Source organism: Crocodylus siamensis, chromosome 4 (assembly GCF_052110815.1).
Source record: "Crocodylus siamensis isolate JL-2025a chromosome 4, ASM5211081v1, whole genome shotgun sequence".
In the NCBI taxonomy this organism is placed as follows: domain Eukaryota; kingdom Metazoa; phylum Chordata; order Crocodylia; family Crocodylidae; genus Crocodylus; species Crocodylus siamensis.
In genome coordinates, this window is record NC_143398.1 from 59371943 (window position 1) to 59393940 (window position 21998).

At 43.5% G+C, this 21998-nt stretch overlaps 1 long non-coding RNA gene across 2 annotated transcripts in view; it reads left to right on the forward strand.

Annotated features, from left to right (window-relative positions):
- The window catches only part of LOC149865766 (uncharacterized), a 204143-nt gene that overhangs the window by 91210 nt on the left and 90935 nt on the right, over nucleotides 1–21998 (forward strand). The window contains exons 3-4 of one of the 2 annotated variants that reach the window (XR_016441770.1): nucleotides 7627–7710; nucleotides 11917–12491. This is a non-coding gene — a long non-coding RNA (uncharacterized LOC149865766). Of the gene's footprint in view, nucleotides 1–7626; nucleotides 7711–11916; nucleotides 12492–21998 lie in introns of those variants that run through there. The other variant, XR_016441771.1, reaches the window with a different exon arrangement.

Sequence of the window (21998 nt, forward strand, 5' to 3'; positions counted from 1 at the left end):
CTGGCTCTTTTGAGAGGACTACAAGATAATAGAATGTCATTGGTGATTTAATAGGCAAATATCTAGATAGGTGCCACATCCATAATATGATTGATCTTTGATCTTTGAAATGTGGGAGTAGAATAGGTAGAAAGAAACTGCCACCTTTTGAAGTTTCTGAATTTCTGGCATCTGCGTGGTTACAAAATTTGTTATTGTCAAACTGATAGCAATGTGACTAGGCTATTCCTGGGAATGTTTTGTCTGCACAGCTAATGTGATTGTAGTTTTAGAGTACCAAGGGAAGAGGAGAAGTAGAAAAAGGATATGAATACTTTGGAATAAATTTAAAAGTTTCTTGCGGGAATTAATATTTTATTTTTATTTTTTACTAACCATGTTCAGAAGATACAGTGTTACAAAATAGACAGGGGCATATTCCAGTCCGAGAGGAAAACTTGATTAGAAAAGGCATAAGGAAACAAATGATAAGGAGAAAGTTGCGTGGGAATTTATTAATGAGAAAAACAAAGTAAGCAACATTTTGAAGCCAAAGTAAGCAACAATTTTAAGGGGATCTTTTAAGAGAGATCAATTAAGTCCACTGAAGCTGGCGAGAGCTCCAGGGGTTCAAAACTCATGAAAACCAGGCTTTTAACAATCTGGAGACACAGCTGAGGACTGGGGTCAGGTATGTAAGGAAAGATAAAAAGCACAGTCCAAAGTATGGATTTGGATGAAAGGACGAGGAAATCATCAAATGGATAAAGGTAGAAGAAGCTTTAAGTAGCCTGAGGAAGAGATATGTAAGAATAGAGGCAGAACCTACAGTAAATAAGCAAGTGTTTAAAAAAAAAAAGTATGAGAGAGGGAGTCAATTTTAATCCTGTTTGCAGGCCATAATTACAAGACTTGGCATAAGCTTCGATAGAGGAGAGAGTGAGGAAATGAAGATTATGTAGAGATTGCTATCCTTAGGAAATGAAGAAATAATTACATTGTCAATTGGAGAATGAAAAGAAGAGAACTATCATTCCTGTTTCTTCTATAGTCATACGATAAAAGATCATTTACCTCAGCTGTGAAAATACAGCACTGAAAGACTTGCTGCAAATCAGTTTTTGCCCAAAATTTGGTTTGCCTTGCAAACCACATCTGCATAAGAAATTACTGGGTGTATCTACATAAGATGCATAAGGGAGCATCTACATAAGACATCTACTGAGCAGTAGACAAATTAGCTACGTAGTAAATATTGTGCATCTACAATTGCACCCCTATTAGGCTGGAGTAAATTAATTAATTCCACAGCAGGTTAGTACTTGTAAATGCTTTCCTGGTGCAGAGTTTTGTACTCTGTGCATGTGTAGCTGGTAACTGGGGCTGGCTGCAGCATAAGGATGCTTGAGTGCAGGGGTATGCTGCTGACTAGGCCTGCTCTGAAATACCCTCGTGGTCCAGCCAGCCCCTCCACAGCCCTAGGCTGGCAGCTCAATGTGGTGTGGTCTCAGGCATACATGAAGACGCAGTGCCTGGGAGCAATAAACTCCAGAGCAATAAACTTTGGAGTTTACTCATACACATTAATTGTACAGGTAGACATGCCCACAATATAGTGACAATGATCCTGCCCGTTCTCAGTTGTAGGGTTGTTTTTTTTTTGTTTTGTTTTTTTAATGCATCGCTCAAGTGGCCAGCTGTTTGGTTTCCAGCCTGAAACCTATTGTTTTTACAAAGGTGATGGCTAGAGAGAGCTGGCTGGAGCACTTGCTTTCTCTTTTGTTGTTATTTAGTTAGTATTTGTACCTTGGTAGCATTTGTTAGCCTTCCTTCCATGAGGTAGTATGGTAAACATTTTTAATAGGAATCTGAGTTCTCTGTTACACATTTACAATCTGTGCATTACCCTGTCTCCTTGGAATGTTTTTCCAGTGCATCTGTCCAATGTACTCATTTGACCACACATTTATTAAATACACTAAAGCTTGCTTACTTCTACCCCCTTAATAGAGCATTTGACTGCCTTGAAGGTGTCAAAAAGGAGAAAAACTAGCAATATCCCTTCTTAAAATGGCCTTGGTTAGAAAGAGAACTTTCCCTGTAAGCAGCAGTTATACTCTGGACTTCATCACGTATTCTTTTGTTTAAGTGATATTCTTTGTTTAATTAAAATGATTAAAGGCATTGGTCTCTGCAAGCCATATCATCCATGGAGAGCAAGAATAATCATGTTAAAAATGAATATTTTGTCTAGATTTATTTCTCTGTTTTCAGTTATTTCAGATTCTTTTTTAATCTTATTAAGCACTTAATTAAATTTACAGTGGCCCCCAAATCAGTAAAGACTCCTTCTGGTAAATAAAAGAAAAGGAAGATTAGCCGTGCCTTTTATTATTATTCTGGTTTCCTCGTTTCATAAGCCAAATTATTTTTGATTTCTCTTATTTTAATTCTGAGTGTGGATTTAGAGAGGCACACATTGCCCCTAATTTTACTTTAAAATATGTCCCTTTTTCCCCCCAAGGAAAGTGTTTCCATGATCTCAATTTCAAAACCCACTCACTTGTTGCTCCCTTACAAAATGGAAACTTGTTATAGATAAATGTTTTTATTCTCTTCTGTTTTAATTTATTATCTTAATAAATATTTTCTGTTTTATTACTAAGTCTGCATTTGAGGATGATTGTAATCATTATAGCATAAAGTGTTGTATCTGATCTCTGGCCTTGCCATAGTAGGAACTGTAGGTCTAATGCTATTTTCATCAATGATACCTAATAAAATCACAGCTGAGAGAATTTACAGGTGGCACAGAGACCGATGGAGGAGTAAATAATTACAAGGTCATGACTGTTATACAGAGTGATTTAGATTGAATTGCCTGAGATTACGAAGCAAATAAAATGTATTTTTATAAAGTCAAAGTCCAAGTCAAAGGAACAGAGGTTATTTATATCGAATGGGGGCTTTTAGTCTGTGAGGCAAGGGGGTTTTGTGATATCTTCTACTGGATAAACTGTACAGTTGGGAGAGATGTTGAATAAGTTTTTGCTCTTCATATCCAGGAGAGAAGCAGGCACAGGATAAGCTAAACAACAACAAAAACAACAAAAGATTTGTGTTGTTTTTATGAACATAGAGTTCAGTCACTTAAAGGGTGAAGGTATGTGGTACAATTAGACCATACTAAAGCTGCGGAATGCTAAGCAGCGTTAAAGTGAGAACATTCTGGGCACATCTACATGTGCATTAATGTGTCATAATTAAGGCACATTAAGGTTAGAACCTGTAATAACAGGTACTAACTCAGTGCATGTTAATCAGCGCTACTTCACAGTAGCGCCAGTGCGTGGGTTTTAAATACCACTAATGCTCAATAGAATTAGTCTACTGCACTTTTAGCATTTCATGTGGATGCATCCTCTGTGAGCAGTTGCAAGTTAAGGGTTAGTACTGTTCCTTACTTCCAGAACTCTGACTTGACAGTAGGGGGCTGGTGAGCAGAGACATGGCTAGGAGCCAGGACACCTGAGCTCTATTCCTGCTCTGTTCGGATTTTTCCATCCATTGGAAAGTCATAAATCCTATTTGTTTCAGATTGAGATTAAATCATTTTCTAAATGTTGACATTCCTCTGTAATAGAAATTCTGAATTTTGACTCTCTCGTACAAATATTTTCACAGAGCAGTGTCTCATAAAAAACAGTGTCTGAAAGCTGAAGCCAGACAAATTCCTATTAGAAACTGGTCACAGATTTGTTGATGGGTATAGTAACTAGCCATTGGAACAAACTACAAAGGAGAGAGAGATTCCAAGATGGTAAAAGAAATTTTTCATTAACTGAAAATTTAGTTTTTTGATAGTTTGGGTTTTTTTGCTCTGCTCATGCTTCCTGTGATTTTTTTTTTTTTTTTTTAGATTTGGTAAGCTTTGAATGCAGCTTTTTCATTGGAGAAAACATCCCATACCATTCATATACCAGTGCCTGGGGGCATAGGGATAGGTTTGTGGGGGGCTGTTAGTGTGTGGGTATATGGGGTGTGTGGGGGAAGAGTGCCTGAGGTGTGTGAGGGGGGTGTGTGGGGCATCTGTGTGTATGGCAATGTAAGGTGGGGCGTGGGTGCATGTGGGACTCACCCTGTGAACTCGCTCGCTCGCTCTCTCGCTCTCTCGCTCTGCACTCGCACACAGAGTCTCTTTCTTTCTCAAACACAAACAGTCTCTCCCTCCCTTATTGCTCTCTGCCTCGTAGTTTCGTAGTTGGTAGGGTCGGAAGGGACCTGAGCGGATCATCAAGTCTGACCCCCTGCCATGGCAGGAAAGAGTACTGGGGTCAAATGACCCTGGCTAGGTCAATATCTAGCCTCCTTTTGAAAACCCCTAGGGTAGGAGTGAGCACCACTTCCCTTGGAAGTTGGTTCTGGATCCTAGCCACCCTGACTGTGAAATAGTGCCTCCTGATATCTAGCCTGAATCTACTTTCACTCAACTTATGGCTGTTATTCCTTGTTACTCCCAGTAGTGCTTGGGGGAACAGGGACTCTCCCATTGCCTGCTGGTCCCCCTTGGCCAGTTTGTAGATGGCCATCAGATCCCCTCTCAGCCTTCTCTTGTGGAGGCTGGACAGGTTCAGGTCCTGTAGCCTCCCCTTGTAGGGCCTGCCTTGCCCAGAACTGAGGTAAGACTAATGGGCCTGTAGTTTCCTAGGTCCTCCTTCCTCCTTTTTTAAAAAATGGGAACCACATTGGTCCTTTCCCCATCCTCCAGCACCTCACCAAAGCACCGTGAGTGCTTGTAAAACTGAGCCAGGGGTCCCTCAATGCCCTCTGCTAATTCCCTCAGCACTCTGGGGTGGAGACTGTCAGGACCTGCTGGTCTCTCTCTCATTAGATGGACACCCACCCACCTGCTCCTGGCTCCACATTTCTAAATTTTTTAGGGGCCCCACAGGCTGGATAGAGTGGCCTGGTGGGCTGGATCCAGCCTGCGGGCCATATTTTGCCCATCCCTGGTGTAAGGCATGATAATAGAGTGAGCAAGCCACACCTGGCAAAATGTGGACAGAACCGGGACACACATTGGTGACTCTTAGCCATGATAGTAAGTTGTGCTGGTTCCAAACAGGAAGTTGATTTTTATGAACATATTTTAGTTATATTTTTCAGCTTTCAAAATGGGATCCATTTTCCATTTTGTGCAATTTTTCCCTGCTTCTCACTGAAAAAAATTATCATGATTCTGATAGTTTTCAGTAAATTAAATTTGTGTTCCTGCTTGAAAAACTAAACTTATTCTTTTACCATCTTGAGAAAAATTCAAGAGAAGTGAAAAATGTCTTTCACTTAAATTTTCAGTAAAAGGTTTTGATGCTAAATGGAAAATTCTGCTTCTTTTCTGAGCTGACTTTGTTTGAAAATATTTTTTTGCTGAGAAAAGGTTTTGATATTTGACCAGTCCTACTGAAAACCTGATTTTTATTTATTAACCAGCAGTGTAGAAAACTATTTTAGTTTTCCCAGGATGCAGTTTTAAAACCGTGTGTGTCAATTTTAGAGGATTTTTTTTCATGTGAAAAATGTTGAAAATGGCTGTCAGTAATATAGGTAGAATGAATAGCAGAATCGTGCCCTGAGTCCTTGGTTGCAGCAGCAGTTCCTTGATATGAGGATGACAGTCTTCCTGTAAATAGGAAAGTCATTGGTAAGGCCATAGATGACTGAGGAGGCCAATCTGAGATCCACATATTCAATTCCAGATGCAGCAAATAGTTATGGGAGGAAGGACTAGTTCCTGGTAACACTGGATCTCAGCTCTTTTTCCCTTTTGTCTTTCTCTCTCCACAGTTAAGTGAGGTTTGCTTGAAATGATGGAGGCCTTATAATACAATGTGATGCTATTGGGGATGATTCAGGGTCTCCCTGGTATTGATGTTAACATTGCATTTCTTCAGACTGACCTTCAAGGTGTCTTTGAATCTCTTCTTTTGCCCATCTCTAGAATGGTGACCTTTGGTGAGTAGGTAGTACAGAGCCTGATTTGGGAGCTGGTTACCAGGTATCCTTACGACATGTCCTGTTGAGGGGAGTGAATGCCATATAAACACAGCTTCAATGCTGGTGGTAATTTATTGAGTCTGAATACTGGCATGTGTTCTTATGTCCTTCTAGTTGATATGGAAGATTTTCTGAAGAGGTGATAATGTTCTAAAGCTTTTAGGTATTTCTGATATGTCATCCAAGTTTCACACTCGCACAACAGCATAGGGATGACAACAGCCTAGTAGACAAGAAATTTCGTTTGGGTTCTCGTGTAATTCATGATCATTGAAGACATGATTTTGCAAACATCCAAAGGCAGAACTGGAAGGTTTTATCCAGTGTTGAATAATGTTACCTGTTTACTTTTCAGGAAATGTGGCTACCCAGGTAGGGGAAATGTCCAACATTGGCTAAGGATTGCCTTCTAACTGTAGTATGTGTAAGTGTAGCTAGTTGGCTTGTGGTGGATTGAAGTATCATGGTTTTCATTGATTTCTCAGTTCCAAGTACAAAACAGCCATTGCACAATCATCACCTCTATGTACGACTGTGACTAGGGGCTTCTGGTCATCATGAGCACCTGCCTCCATCTCCACTTACTCATTGCCGTAGGACTTGCTACTGAAGGAAGATGCCTGTGTGTGACTTCTTTTAATATGGGGATGCCACTGCACATCAGCAACCATGTAATACTTTGTAGAAAGGAAACCTTACTCTCTAGGAAAGAAAAACCTAGATGACCAGAGGTTTCTATTCCACTGAAGCAGTCATCCACCCATGCAGCCATTGTGAAGTATTCTTGCTTCTTTGGTTTACTCTGCTGTTGAAGACTTTGTTTTTTCATTTTTTTAAAATAAAAATGTCCTAAGTAGGGAAGGACCAATAAATAAGAACTAATACAAATTTTCATCCAAGCCCAAGTTCCTATACTACAGAAGTGTCTGTTTGAGAAAGTTATATAATTCCATCCTGTATTCCTTTTCTTTATGCAAAATTTCTCCTCCCTTGATTCCTTCTTGCCTGTTTTGCCCAGTCTGTGGCTTCCTCTTCCCACGTGTCCTTTGTATCTGTATTCTGCATTCCTTACCTGTCCTACACTTTCAAGGAATAGGAGCTTCCAGTAGGTTTCTGTTAGCCCAACTGTATGTCTATTGATCTCTTGTCTGTTGTGCCTTTCTAAGCACAGTAGATAGTGGTTTTGGTTTCCAGAATGGGTGTTTAAAAATATTTAAAATGTCCATTTTTGGTTAGAAGTAGTAGTAGTAAAATAATATCTTAACACTTATACATGAGGGCAAATGTAGACCTTGATTCTGCAAGGTCTTTCCTGAGGTCAGAGAAGCTTCACAAGGGTGTGGGGTTCACTCACAGGAAGCAAATTGCAGGAGTGAAGCCTAAGGCCCTGATCCCTCAATCTGAGCTATGTGGGTGGACCATTTTATGATTATGGAATCTCACTGTGTTCAGTATATTTTTAGAGTACAATTTGGAAAACTGTTACCATTATTTGGAGGATGGTAACAGTACTTGTTCTTAATTTGTTTTGAGAAACAATAGAGATCAATAAGAAATATTTCCACAGATAATTTCTTTTATTTTTTTCCAAAGCTATCTACCCCACCTGTGAAGTTCGCTTCGTTATCAATACAAGTGGATTTACTGCCTATGGTTGATTCAGCTTCTGCTTCAAGGGTTGGTAAAATTATAAAGACTGCTTTTATTGTGAATGTTGTGACCCTTTTTTATTGTGATTGGATTTTCAAGATTAACAAGACAGAATAGAGATGCTGTATTGTAATTATGGCTATAAAGTTTTGGTATTCTCTGGTATGACTTGAGAAACTAGAATCAGTAGGAAAAGGTTTTTAATCTTTTGTCCAGAAATAAAACATTAATGGAGTTTTAAAGTTTTATTATCTTCTAGCTAGTGGGCTAAGTGGAATAATTAAGTTTGTTATGAGTTTGGTGAAGCTGCAGATTTGCTGAGAGAGAAACTAGCTAAACAATTGACTTTGTTTTCTTTGTAGTGAAAGAAGTAAATAGCATTGAGTATTAGTCAGTTTGGGGGCTGATATTAGAAACTAGGAAATAAAGGGGGGATAGCAGTCATGAAACGAATTACCTCCTACCATTTTCAGTGTTTTTAATAGAGAGTCCTTTTGACAGCTGCTTCAGCTTTGGACTGGCTCTTAGTTACATTGGTAGGTGAATTACTAACTTTTTGTGCACATTGCCCTATTCCCCACCCCAATAATACATGCACCTTGTTTTGGGAAAGCATAATGAAGAAATAAATATTTTTTTCCAGAACCATAACTGCCACAGCACAATTTCACCATAGCTTAATGTCATGGTGAGCAGGAGGGAAGGAGTTGAATCTTAGTAGGTGCATCTGCACGTGCAATTAATGCACTTGAATACACTCTGGCATAATTCACACTGGAGCTTATTGCTCCCAGGCACATTTTGAGCAAGGGCAGTAGGGGGTCAGCTTGCCAGTCCAGAGCTGCTCTGTCCTGGCTCAGTATACTGCAGAGGGACTGACTGGGGCATGAGGGTGCTGCAACGTGGGGCTAGCTGACAGACAGTTCCTACTGTAGCATCCTCATGTCCTGGCCAGACCTGGCTTCCATCTATGTGTGTTGTAATTCATTAAAAATTCTGCTGTAGGATAGTACTTGTCTCAGGCAGTACTATTGTACAGTACAGTTAGTTTACTCTGTCCTAATAGTGCCACACATGTAGATGGTGACACTTTTACTGTGGACTTAATTATTTAGCTCTGCATTACAGTGCAGGTGTAGATGCCCTAGTGTTACTCTAGGTGAAGATACATATTATACTTAGACACTATACTAAATCTGCAAATGTTAAGCCATGTTAAAGTTGGAATGTATCATAAGCAGTAGCATATTAAGGGTTAATACTGTGTCTTGCCTGCATAGCTCTGACTTGTCAATAGAAGGCTGGTGAGTAGAGATGTGGCAGGACACCTGGGCTCTATCCCTGCTCTGCAGGGAGTGGGTTGGAACTAAGAGTGGTGCATCCTTAGATGCTGGGGGGTTGCAAATTGGTCACTTGATCATTGTGAAGTAGACTGAAATTACATGTTACTCTTGGACCATACTAAGGGCACTTAAAACACAAGTGTCTGAACATTAAAGCTTGTTAACTCATGCTAAATACTCTCTTGCTTGAAGTGGTGCAACTTTGAGTGCTAAGAGTCAACTTTGGGCTGTGCTACCTAGCTTATGTTAGTGTAACTTCTGTCTGCTCCACAGAGATAAAACAAGCAATTTGCAGCCCTCTAACATCCCTGGTTGCACCATGCTCCCCAACACTCCCAGGGCAGGGTATTGACCAGGTGTCCTGGATCTTGGACATGCTCCTTATCACCAGTCCTCTAGTGTCAAGTCAGAGTTATTCAGGCAAGAAACAGCAGAGCATACAAAAGAGAGTGAGGAGTAGAGTTTTCCATTTTAAGAGTAGGGCAATATGGTCACCCTAATCAAACCTGAGTTGTTCCTTGATGCCATCTTGAGTCTTTTGGGTCCACTGCATGGTTATACCCAAGAGCCCTTGTAACACAAATCTTGCATCACACAATGAGACCTACTTCTGCTAACACTGCAATGACTGAACATAGCTCACCAGTTAGATAGTGGACTGAACATATCCCTAGTGCCTGGTGTTCTGAAGTGCTCTGATAGGTGCTGCCATATCAGCTTCCATCTTAAAAGTGTAGCCTGCATGTACTCAGGTTTGTACTTCTCTCTCCAATTGAGGGAATTACTGGCAAGGCAGTCTGTGGAGGGACTGATGATGAAATTCAGACAGGATTACTGTTTGGCTATCAGAAGTGCCTTATTTTGCATGGCCATGGGGAAAAAAAGCAAGGGCCAGCTAATTCTCAATGAGAGCAAAGCACAGACTTCTTTATATACTGATAAGTCATATACAGATCTGCCCACCCCATAACATACTCTTGGCAGTCTGGCAGCAACTCAGCCTAGTGTCTTGCTGAACCAGGCGCATTTTCTCAAGCTGTTTTCCCGCTTGGCTTTCACCTACATCCCCCATCCTGCCTCGACACGTATACACTTTTCCATTCCTCATCTTTCCCCTCTTGTAAGCACTTGTGCTTACACCTCTATATTCATAAGCCCTTTGACTCTTTCTTGTCGTTCGCACTCATAGGCCACCTCCTTGAGCACCATTATATGTAACTTGGTCCTAGAGAGTCTAGAAATGCTCTGAGCAGTTTTTCATAAACAACAGAGTAAGCAACACAGAATCATTTGGATAATAATAAAAATGGAAAAAATACATAATAAATTCAGAATATACCATTTTAGCAGGGATTTCCACCATCCCCTTATATCTGGTAGCCACCCCCACCAATTGAAGGGTTTCTCCTCTGCAACTGCCTGGATCACCTGCAACTGTCTCCTAATAGTACGGAGGTCTTTTTCTACTCGTTGGTGCTGATGGATCCAGGTGCAGCAAGTATGGTTCACAACTGCACATACCCCTCGTTGGGTGGCTAGGAGATAATCCAAAGCCATACAGTTTTTGGTATGCCACCTGTCCTATCTAGGTGATTTCATCATTAAGAGCTCCTAAACCATTGACACTGGCATTAAAAAATTTCTCCATAACTTCCAAAATGTTTACAATGGTTCTTTCTAATTCAGCTACCCCCAACCAAGGGTAAATTGATGGAATCCAGTGGGTCAGTGAACCAGTGGGTTTTGAACAGCTCGCCTATGTCTGGGAAAACCAGGTGGGAGATTAGACACTTCATGCCGAGAGAGGCTTGGGTGTAAATCAAACTCTGGGACGAGTCTTCCGAGGGTACAGGTGCCAACCCAATGCCATGGCAAAATCTTGTAGGCATTATTCCTGCATAGCCAGAACAAGCTTGGAGCGGCTATAGTGCTGAGGCCCCTACAGGTCATGCTTCCAATTCGGCAGTTCTGATTGACCTGTAATCAATCAATATCTCAGTGCAGGTTGGTGGGGAGCCTATACCTTACAAGAAATAGAACCTAACAGCACATAAAATTCAGACCTACTCATTACCAGACTATGGGTATTCTCCAGGGTTTGGATAGTGAGAGACCCATTGGTACACTGAAAGGACATGTTTCCCAGCAGGATCCCAGACATATTATGGGAATGATAATCAAAGGTTACCTGGTATTTGGGGTAGTGCCACACTGAGTAACCAGCTTTGCCTGTCCTACCACTCCCATTGGACCTGTAACAGAAGGCTGCCTCAAGTCTAGAGGATGGTCTCCAGCTGTCTTGAGTCTTTTTCCACCATTCAGGGATCAACTGCTGCGTTCTATTAGAGTGGGAGGAAAATCTGACAAAGCTAGTATTGGTACTGTTTGCCTAATCCTCAAGGGGAATCGGTATCCCAAGCATTGGGATTACTCTGGCTGGGTATGTAGGCCCATGTATGCACACCCAGCAGTTCGTAAGATTGCCTGCACTAGCAATACTCTGCCCCAGGAGCATAATACTGTTCTCCTCCCATGCCCTGACTAAAACTCCTGGCATGAAGCAGAGTAAAAGAAAAGGTAACATCTCGGGCCTACTCGAGTGGTATCCCAAACGCTGCTATCCCTTGGAACTTGGAGGGGCTTCCCTTGACTAAAATTTTGGCCTCTAGCACACTACTACCAATAAAATACTGACCACAAGAATACAGAACAGCGTTACCCCCTGGGGAGTTACTAAATCTACGTAATTATCTGCGACTTCCCAAGGGTTAGTGTGATTCATACTAAATTACTGAAGGCAACATAGAACAAAAGTTCATAGCCTCAAGTAAAACTTGGCTAGCCGTGCAGGCTATTTTTCGAGATTTCATTGTCTGATCTTCACTCACAGGGAACCCTCTGGAATTTCATGGAGGTATCGCTGGTGAGAGAAGCCTTCCACTCTGTTGGGGCAGTTACCTTCTCGCAGTATGGACCCAAGCAGAAATCTTGGCAACTTTCACAGCAGTTGCGGTGGCTAGCAGGACCTGGAAAGGCCCCTTCCACCGAGACTGACAGCAATCCTTCCTCTGGTGGACCTTAATCAGGACCCAATCTCCCGGTTGGACCGGACTGACAACCGAGCCACCACCTAGAGACTGATACTGCGCTGTGGCCTTAACCTGCAATGAGATAAACTTGAGGGCCTTGGTGAGCCCTTGGCAGTAGGTTAATAAGGAATCATGGGGATGAGTCAGGTGTTGGGGGGGAGGTGCAGCAAGTCTCCTCATGGGTCGACCCATAACAATCTCAAAAGGGGTCAGACCTGAGGACCTCTGAACCAAATTTTGGATTTGGAAAAGTACCAATGGGAGGGCCTCGGGCCACTTTGGACCAGTTTGTTCACAAGTCTTCGCCAAGCGAAGCTTAATATCAAAGTTTTTTCATTCCGCTTTATCACCACTCTGAGGATGATTTGGGGTGTGGAGCTGGTATCAGTTGGAAAGGACCTTGCAAATGTGTTGGACCACCTGGCCAACAAAATGGGAGCCATGGTCTGAGTCCAGGGAAAGGGGTAGACTGATGTGGGGCAGCAGGTCAAAAAGAAGCTTTTTGGCCACAGTGAGGGCATCAGCCTATAGGCAAGGGTATGCCTCAGGCTAACCACTAAAAAGGCAGACAATGACCACCACATACTTCCAGGGTCCCGACCTAGGCAACTCGATGAAGTCCATCTGGAGATAGGAAAAGGTGTAAAGACCTAAAGGTCTGTGGAATGCATGTGGCTGGCAGGGTGGTCAACCAGGATTGTGTTGCTCACACTGCAGACAGAGGCAACAAAAATGGGCAGCCATGGTGGAAAAACTGGGGGCATACCAATGGCGGTCAACTTTGGCCACCATCCCCCCTTTGGCTGAATGGGCCATTGAGTGGGCCATTTGAGCAAAGAGGGATAGCAGGGCCCTGGGGGCTACAAGGCAACTAGACGGGTGCTGCCACAAGGAGTCGGAGTGGAGAGAGCAGCTCGCGGAGATACAGACATCCTTTTTGGCGTCTGGGGTGGCATCCTGGAGAAAGGGAAGGTCAGGGGAGACGGGAAGAGAGGTAGAGAGTGGCCTGAAGGACCGGAGCTGAGAGTTCTGACAGGGTGGCGGTCTTGGCTACTGAGTCTGCCCTATCGTTTCCCAGAGACACAGGATCATCAATAGCAGTGTGCGCTTTGCACCATAGAACAGAAAGGGTGGAGGGAAAGAAAATAACATCCAGGAGAGCAGTAATAAGGTGATGGTGAAAGATGGGAGTCCCAACAGAAGTAAGAAAACCCCGCTGTTTCCAGATCTGTCCAAAAAATGACAGACACCAAAGACATAGCGAGAGTCTGTATAGATATTAGCAGATTGTTCAGCGGCAAGGTGACAGGCATGAGTGAGAGCAATGAGGTCAGCAGCTTGAGCACTAGTAACAGAAAGAGGAGCGGATTCAATAACAGTATGATTGGAACAGACAGCATAGCCAGCTTGGGGAATGCTGTGATTATCTCGAAAACAGGAGCCATCAACGTAGAAAATGAGGTCAGGGTTAGTCAGAGGGGTATCGGAAAGATCAGGACGGGGAAGAGAAACTAAGTCTACAATCTGAGTGCAGTCATGGGGTTGGCTGTCTGAGGGTGAAGGAAGAAGAGAGGCAGGATTGAGGGGATCACAGCGGACAAGGGTCATGTGGTCCACAGCCAGGAGAACCACCTCATAGCAGGTTAGATGGCCAGGGGACAAGTGCTGAGTCCTGCCGCGTTGGAGGAGGGTGAGGACAGCAACAGTGAGGGGGTGCCCAAGGACAAGGTTGTTGGTTTTAGAAACCAGCAGAGCGGTGGCAGCAACAGCACGGAGACAAGGAGGGAACCCGGAAACGACTGGGTCAAGGGAGGCACTATAGTAAACAATAGGATGGTGTGGAAAGGGTCCGAAAGGCTGAGTCAAGACACCAGAGGCAGTGCCTTGGTGCTTGTGGCAAAAGAGAGTGAGAGACTTAGAATAATCAGGTGGACCGAGAGCGGGGGAAAAAGAAAGGGCTTGCTTGAGCTGACAGAAGGCAGATTCATGGATGTCTTCCCAGGGTAGCGGGTCGGGGAAGAATCACAGGTGATAAGGGTGAGAGGTCTGGAAAGTCCAGAATAATTAGGAATCCACTGTCAGCAGTTGGCAGCACCTTGAAAACCACGGAGTTGGCATTTAGTCTGTGGGCGTGGGAGGGAAAGAACAGCAGAAAGACGATCAGGAGACAGGTGATGGGTACCATGAGAAATGGTGTAACCCAGGTAGGTAACAGAAGTCTGACATAATTGGAGCTTATAGTGGGAGGCTTTGTGGCCCCATGCTGAAAGTTGTTTTAAAAGAGTGACAGAGTCAACTTGGCAATGAGGGAGGGTATTAGAACAGAGGAGCAAATCATCTACGTATTGGACTAGCACAGAATCATGAGGCAACTGGACTGTATTGAGGTCAGACTTGAGAAGTTGGCTATATATGGTGGGTGAGTCACAGAAACCTTGAGACAGATGGGTAAAGGTGTATTGCCGGCCCTGGTAAGTAAAAGCAAATAAATATTGAGAGTCAGAGTGAACTGATATAAACAAAAAGGCATTACAGAGATCCACCACGGAAAAATCAAGAGCGGAAACAGGTATTTGAGAAAGTACAGTGGTGGGGTTGGGTACCACAGCTGTCAAGGGAATCACAAAATTTTTAATAGCACGCAAATCTTGGACAAAATGATAAACAGGCAACCCCTCAGGTGTACACTTCTTCTTTTGGACTGGAAGGATCGGGGTATTACAACAAGAATGGGTAGGTACAAGGACACCCTGTTCTAGGAGACGTTGTATTACAGGAACAATGCCTCTGGAGGCAGCAACTGATAGCGGGTATTGCGGGATCGATGGGGGAGACACTCCTGATTTAACTTTGATAGAAACTGGGATGGCACCCTTGAGAAGTCCCACATTGGTTGTGGAGTGGGACCAAAAGGACTCAGGAAGGTGAGCCAATAGTTCTTGTTGCAACAAGGAAGAATTGGGCTTGGGTTCCTGTTCCATTAGTGTCATCATCAAGGCAGGAATTTGGGTCTGGGGTAACATGAGGAAGACCCCATCTGGAGAACAGTAAACTGTTGCCCGCAATTTGCAGAGGAGGTCTCACCCCAACAGATTTACAGAGGCGCAAGGTCTTAGCAAACAGGCATGTTGCTCACTAAGAGGACCCAAGGTAAACAAAAGTGGCTGTGTAATGGGGTGGTCAATGAGCTGATCCCCAATACCTCCAGCAGTGATTACTTTACCAGAAATGGGAAACTTAGAAACAAAACCAGAGCTAAGGATAGACAAAGAAGCACCAGTGTCGACAAGAAAGGGAACAGTTTGTCCTTCCACAGTAACAGGTATCGTAGCATCGGAAAAGGTAAAAAGTAAAGGGGCTAGAGTCTCTGGGTCTTCTCGGCTGTCCTAATACTGATTTTCAACTTTGAGGGACTTGAGAGGAGCTGGTCCAGGCGGTGGAGCTCAGTGGGCGCCTGGTGAAATGGAGGGGCACTAGCTGAGAGTAGGAGCCCCTGAGGTTTATTCGGGCACTCATTCTTCCAATGGCCTTTCTGCTTACAGTAGCGGCAGACATCACTGGGAATGTCAGAGGGACTGGGTGGTCGGGCTGAGCGAAATGGTTCTGCAGGGTGCCGTGGTCTGGTGCCACCCTAGAGATCTCTGATTTGCAAAGCCATCAGTTTGTCCTGAGCCTTTGATTTTTGCTGCTGGGCTTTAGTATAGAAATGAGTGGCAGCAGCCAAAACTTTGGTGAGGGGTTTAGTTTCCCACCCGATCACAGTGTTTTGGAGGGACTTGGAGATCCTAGGTAACAGCCCTAAAACAAAGGTCTGAATAATCATGGCAGATAGGCTAGTTTCTGGGTCCTGACTGCCAGAATGTGCTTTAAAGGCTTAGACCAGATGAGAACAGTAGTCGGCAGGATGTTCTTCTGGCTTTTGCTTCTTAAATTTTTCTTCATTATCCTTATAGGAAGCCACAAGGGAACGCTTATGGTGCTTTTCGGACTCATCTTTCCATAGGTACCAGGCTTCCATTTGAACAGGGTGCTTGCTTTCCAAATTTTCTTGGAGATGTTTGAGGATATGATGATCCCACGACTCATCTAGGGGCCAGCACAATTTGGGGTCACCATTGGTATACCGGTTCCATTTAATTAAGTACTGCATTGACCGGGGCCCATATTTCAGATACATAAACCGGACGGGATCCCGCTACCCATTGTCATGCCTAGGACTTGCGGATATTGAAACAGGCAGGTACTCACCCTGGCCAGGGATTTTTCCAGAGCCAAACAGATGGATGGTAGATCAGGGTCTGGGGTGTCAAGGCCACAGAGCCGAAGAACCAAGTTGAGGATAGCTTTCTCGGAGTGACGGAGTTGAAGAGTCGAGACAAGGGTCTTACTCGGGAAGGTCTGTGTGAGGACACCTCCTGGGCGAGCCCCCAAGATGATGATGAAATTTAGACAGGATTGCTGTTTGGCTATCAGAAGCACTTCATTTTGCATGGGGCAGCTAATTCTCAATGAGAGCAAAGCACAGACTTCTTTATATACTGATAAGTCACATACAGATCTGCCCGCCCCATAACATACTTTTGGCAGTCTGACAGCGACTCATCCTGGTGTCTTGCTGAACCAGGCACGTTTTCTCAAGCTGTTTCCTGATAAGTTTATCCTGAATGCTGGTGTGTTGTTCCCGCTTGGCCTTCACCCACATCCCCCATCCTGCCTCAACACTTATACACTTCTTTCAGTACTTTTCCATTCCTCATCAGGACACGACATCCCAGTGGCTGCCTCCATCCCCTATAGAGTTGGGCCCAGTCAATCAATTACTTAACTATATACAGATGTATTATTACAAGAAAACCATTAAAGGGTAAGGACATAGATTTTATATATATTTATGTACAAATTTACAAAACAATAAACCCTATACCACATTATATACACACACACACACACACACACACACACACACACACACACACAGAGACACAGTTATCATTTAAAAATACAGATGAACAATAGAACAAACTAGACCAAAGGATATTGATTGGGCAGCCTTATAACTCTATTAATATACAAACTATTACTTCAAATTATTCTCACAAACTATAAAGCACAGTCCACAAATATAACCAACAGTCCTTAGACTACATTGATGCCCTCCAGGGCAGGGGCCCTATTCCTAAGGTACCACTACAGGAAAGGAGGTGGAAGACCTCAAAGACTCCTAAGCTCCCCCACTATCACCCAGGAGTGGCTCACGTGCTGCCCCTTCGCAACCCTCAGGGTGTCCCTTCCCTGTGGGGACCCTCTCTCCAGGGTAACTTACTACTCCACAGTCCCAGAAGGTTGCCTTCTGTTCTCCGGGTCGAGATCTGTTCCCTGCTGGGTTTTCCTGCTGCTCAACTCTGATGCTGCTGTCCTGGCTTAGGGCCACATGCACCATTGTGTGTAATGGGCACTTTGCCTTGTGCTAGGGGTTGAAGGCCTGGACAGCCTTGTGCAGCACCAGGGCTTGGTCTGCTCCTGAGTCCTCTGGGCAGTGTCATCTGCACTGAGTTGCTGCCCCGTGCCATCAGCTGTAGACCTGAGCCACCTCAAGCGGCTCCCAGGGTTTTTCACCCTCTGTGCACCACCTACTGCACTGAGCTCCCAGCCTTGTTCTGGGGCTTGAGGACCTGAGCCACCCCAGGGGCTCCAAAGATCCTGCTCCATGCACCGGCATGTGCACCATGTCTCTGGTTGCACGCCAAAGGTTGCAGACCTGAGCTGCTTCATGCAGCTCGCAGGGTCTAGATGCTGTGCATTGTGCTGTGGACCAAGAGCCTCACTGCTGGAACCGTCTGTTCCTCCCTGCTGATAGAAGTTTTCAGGGGCCCTTCCTGGGCTACTGCTTCACCCTGCTGAGCAGCTCTCCTCAGCTCTTCTAAGCCCCACTTTTCTCTCTTCTCTGTCCCCAACACATTGCCCTTGTGCTGGGCATGCAGCTCCTTTTATATGCGCAGGGCTCCGCCCCTGAAGTCTTCTGGACCTGACAGTTTGCAGTCTTCAATCAGGTCTGGGGGAGCTCTTCCCTGCCTCCCCTCAGAAAAGAGGCATGATGTTATTTCTCTTGCTGCCTCCTGATTGCTGGATGAACTCCACCAATCAAAACAGCAGGGTCTCAAGCTTGGAACTCAACCCAAGGTCTGAATGGTAAGCCTGCTACAAAAGTATAAGTGTATTAGCCTGCTACAAAAGTATAGGTATTAGCCTTCTGTGGCAGATATGAATATTTTGCAGTCTTTCTAGATAGTGGCTTTGAGTGAAGATTTACCAGGGCCTTGTAAACAGAGATTGCTCCCCAAAGAAACAGCAACAAAATTAAATATCTACGTGGGACAATAAGATGTTGCGTGGTATCTCAATAGGCAGTGTCTATGCTGCATCCTCAGTGTACTAGGACGTGCTACAGTGGATCATGGCAAGCCTACTTGATTCATACTAAACCTTGAAACTGATGTAAGGTAGTAGTCCTAGTGTGATCCTGATACAATAGAATAAATGCCCCAGAGCCACACAAAGATAGCTATATTACATGAGTTTGGGGGGTTAGTTGTGTAGATTAGAGTCTCTGTGAAGCCCCCTATGATAGTGGAGAATGCTGGACGTAGCTACGCTGGCACAATAAGAACCTGGAAGGCATGCTGAGCTTGTGAGGAGTGACCAAAAGCCTGCTAAGGGCAGAAAATGGATTTCCCCTACCTGCAGGGGTGGTGATACACATGGTGAAGCAGTGTGTACAGCAGCAGGCCTGTTTTACAAGCTCATGCTTGCTACATCTGGATGCGCACACTGGGGCTGATGTCATAAGCCAGAGACCTACTCAGATGAGCAGGCAATCCTGGGGTGGGGGAGTGTCCCTGCACCAGGTGATCTGCCCCAGCCCTGTACCGGAGTCCTTCTTGCACCCCTGGAAGGACTCCAGCACAGCCCCACAGCCCTCCCCAGGGTGCTGGTGAGCCCCTGATTTACCTGCATGCTGAATTTTATATTTCCTGATAATAACTACTGGCAAAACATCAAAACAACATTGAAACAGCAGAACAGTTTCAATGAAACAAAATGGAACAGTGGTTTCAAAATGAAACGAAACTTGGAACCAAACACTGTTCTGTCAAATCATCGAAACTGAAGCTGAATCGGAACGATGTTGTTTCTCACAGCCCTAGCAATTATATCCCATGTTGAAGTGATGTTGAGAGGGCCTCTCTCCTTTCCAGAGGGGACAGGGGTACCGGCATTAGCTTACATTTTTCATTCTGCATCATAACATTCCCTGTGAGAAAAATGATAGAATTTGGTTTCGAATAGCATGTAATTAGCAGGGGGAAATTGGAAGAAATCAGAAAAGAATTAAAACCAAATAATATATAACAGCATTTCTCTCTTCAGAGACACTTCTTTCTTTGCTGTCTTTGGCATAACAGTACAATTGCAGCTGGAACCTCTAAGGCCAAGGCTTCATTGTATTCTATTCCACTGTGTGGGAATAGGGTAAGAGTTGGCTCTTGCCCCAAGGACATTTTTGTCTAAATAGAGGAAAACAGAACATCGGTGGGACTATTTGATGTCCTCGGATGCGTGGATATGCCACTGGATCTGGGGGTTGCCGGTGGTCAGAGGCTGAGTTGTCTACATCCTCCGGATCCCTCGTAGGGGCTCAGAGATGGCCCAACGTTACGCCCCAGTGGGGGCCAGACCATTGGTGGGAATGAGAGAGAAATATCCTCGCTTTACTGACTGGGACCTGAGGCCCAGGAAAACCAAGTGACTTCCTCAAGGTTCAGTGGGCTACCTGCAATGGCCACAGGACAGATCTACTCTTGGGACACAGGAGCCCTAGAACACAGAATTTACTGAGTGAAGTTCTGGTGGATTTTTTTTCTTTTTTAAGAATGTTGAAGTTAAAACTTAAATTACTAATAATACTTTCTGGGACATATGTTATAGCCATGTTCATCTAAGAAATAGAGATAAACAAAGCTCTTGGGTCAGAGGTGATATATTTTATTAAACCAATAAAATAGGAGCAAAAACATGTCTTTCTTTGCAAGCTTTTGGGTGTACACACCCTTCTTCAGGCCAAGGAGAATTCACAGATTGTAAAAGTTTAAGTAGGTAGAAAAGAAACTTTATTTTGCACGGGGAGGTAGAGGGTGGAAGTTTATCCCCCTGGGTATCTCAGAGTCCTTTTGCAAGAGGTTGCTCTGTGATGTTCAGATTAGTTATGCTTCTTCCTTGGAGGTGTCCGATGTTAGACAGGGAGGTGAAACTTTCCTCTTTCTTGGTTAGCAATGAAGTTTACAAGAAGGAAAGAGCCAAGAAAGAAGAAATGTCACAAATCCCTGTGACATCAGACACCTCCAGGGAGAAGAACCCTGCCTAATCTGTAGACTGATAAAAGATATCATCTCTGAGCCAAGAGCTTTAATTATTATTAATAATAATTGCAGCATTAGACTATGGCACTGTTTATTACTTTCTTTATGGAATTAAATATTATAGCAATGCAAAATGAATGCAAGAAGAATAACTTTAGTTTAATGAGAGGAAAAATAAAGAATGCAATTCCAGGTTACATTTCTTGACTCTTACAGATTTGTCTAGTAATTTCATTAGACTTTTACAAATCTCTGTGTATCAGTCTTAGCTATCTCACTGTTGCTGCAGTACCATGTCTGTATATACTCAAGGACCTATATAGAGAGCTCTTTATTGGAAGACATAAAACAATGACAAAAAACAACAAATCCCATGAAACACAATGTTACACTGCACACTGTACACTGAACAATGCATTACATCAGTACTCCAACCATCACTGCCTTACAACATTGCTTTTGTGAATAGTGGCTAAATTTTGCATTCTATATTCATTAAACAAAGGAAGATTGACTAAAAACCCAGCTAAATACCTTGAAATTATTTCAGTTTGTGAGGGCACTGTTTGCAAATTTCTGACTGGCATAGTACAGAGTACTACTGACCCAAAGAAAAGCAATTCTGGAATTTATACAAAGACATGGAATTTTTCATTGACAAAGAAGCATTTAAAATCCTACAGAGACATACTTTGGTAAGAGAGAACACAAAGAACTCTATAGTGTGTTGAGTAACATTCAACTGGAAGCTATTGTAATCACCAGAAGAAAAAACTTCTAATTTTGGGCTGCCCAAGCATTCGAAACTATAATAGTTTCACTGCTCTTATAAACACAACTTAAATCTAAGCAGAATTTAGCATGAAGATGCTTTCTAAATACATGAGAAAGCATAGCCTCTGTGTGCTTGGTTACTATGCAGTCATATCTCATTCTTAATTACCTAATATTTTCTAGCTACACTAAATAGGATAAAAAGTAACTATAAGTCTAATCCCTTGTTTCAGAACATTTTTCTGGCAGTCCACTTCTTTAAAGTAGGTGTTGGTTTGGTCTGAGTCTGTCTGTGTGACTTTATTTTCCTTAAGTCAGCCATGCAACTGAAAAAATTATTAATAAAAAGCAACTAAAATATTAATGTAACGCACACTTGGGTTGTGTATGGCAAAGTGTGTGCTTTTGGTTGCTGTGTATTGTGGGGGTTTTGGAGTTATTTTGTGCATGTGTAGTTTTTTTTTTATGTTGGCAAGATGGCCCATGTTGTTTTGGCCATGTGGTGATGCCATGAAGAGGGATATAAGGTGAGCTAGGTTGGTTTGGGGAAGAGGGGGGAAGTTGTTAGAGGTTGCTGAAGAGCAAAGTTTCCTCCAAGGGAGAAGGAATTTGCAGATAATGAAAGGGGAAACTGATGTAGAGGAAAGAGAGGGAGAATTGTCCCAGTATCTGGGAACTCCTCTCTCCTCCTT